This window comes from Entamoeba invadens (genome assembly GCF_000330505.1).
Source record: "Entamoeba invadens IP1 unplaced genomic scaffold scaff_1105074725689, whole genome shotgun sequence".
Lineage (NCBI taxonomy): Eukaryota > Evosea > Mastigamoebida > Endamoebidae > Entamoeba > Entamoeba invadens.
The window spans coordinates 170,192-171,544 of NW_004440380.1; positions in this window are offsets into that span (position 1 = coordinate 170,192).

The following is a 1,353-nucleotide window of genomic DNA, read 5'->3' on the forward strand; positions in this document are numbered from 1 at the left end:
TCAAAAAATATTTTTTTACTTGAAGAAAATTTAAGCATTAAAAAATTACATATAAAATTTGAAATAACCGGATTTTTGTTTTTGAAATACACGTGATTGATCCCAAAAGTGCATTTTAGTACAAAAGCAAATAAACTTAATGTCAATATTTTCATTATCAAACGTTTTATTAATTAACGAAATATTCACAAAACAAAAGCTTAGTTCGAAGATTAGTATGCTTAGTTGTGTTGTCACAAAAACAATAAAAATAAAAAAATGATTTGATAACTTATCTTTGTTGGGTTTTATAAAGTCGACATTTTTTTGAGCATTTCAGTGAGAACATCTTTTTTAAAATATCCAATAACAAAACAATATTGTTATTTTGTATTATTTTTCTAGTGTTGCCCTTTGACAATTTTGACTAATGCCTGTCAAAATTATCAAACATTTGCTGTAATTATTTTTTGGTGTTTTTGGAACTCTTTATTTCATTATTTTTTATTCAGAGAAGATAACCACACGTTTGTTTTTAATTCAAAATATTTTTTAACGAAAGTAATTATCAGTTAAAACTCAACACAAACAACACCATCCCAATTCACTTAAACGTTCATTGTTGTGCTTTTAGGTCAACAATGCTGTGTATATGTTGCGAAGTATCAAGTTATGGTCAAATCAAATAACGGGATCGAGTTTTTTGGAAAAAGATGGCTAATATTCCAACATTTTCTCGAATTTGTACGAAAATAATTGAACGGGATTGGTATTTTTTCAAAATAAAGTCTGTACTTTCGATTTTTTGTTTTTTGTTTTTTAGGAAAAATAAAAAAACGGGACTTTAGGAAGTTCTAAAAATATGACAGTACCGACTTTTGAAAAACAGTTTACATAATAAAAAGAAAAATAATTAATATAAAACGTAATTGTCTTTTCTTGGTGTTGTCACACTGGCATCACCAACACAACATTCAAATATGTTGAAATTTGGAAAAAATACAGGTTTTTTGATTTTTAAAATATGACTTTGAACTTAAGTTATTGTCATTAACCAGTTGATGCTTCTTGCACCGCAGTCATTTTATAAATTGAAATGATATAACTTTGCTTTACTTCAAATAAATAAAAAGAATAAAAACCAACGTTTAATTTAATACTCTTAACATTATTTTTCTCGATATGCAATCAATTTTCTTGTGTCATAATTATGAATATTTTTTTCTTCATAACATAACTTTTAATTGATTCACGATAATTATCGAAACATATTATAACTCGATTAGAACAATATAATAATTAAATTGAAATCCCATAATAGATAATTTTTATATTACTTCATTTTATTAGAATAAAATGAAAAAAAACATAATT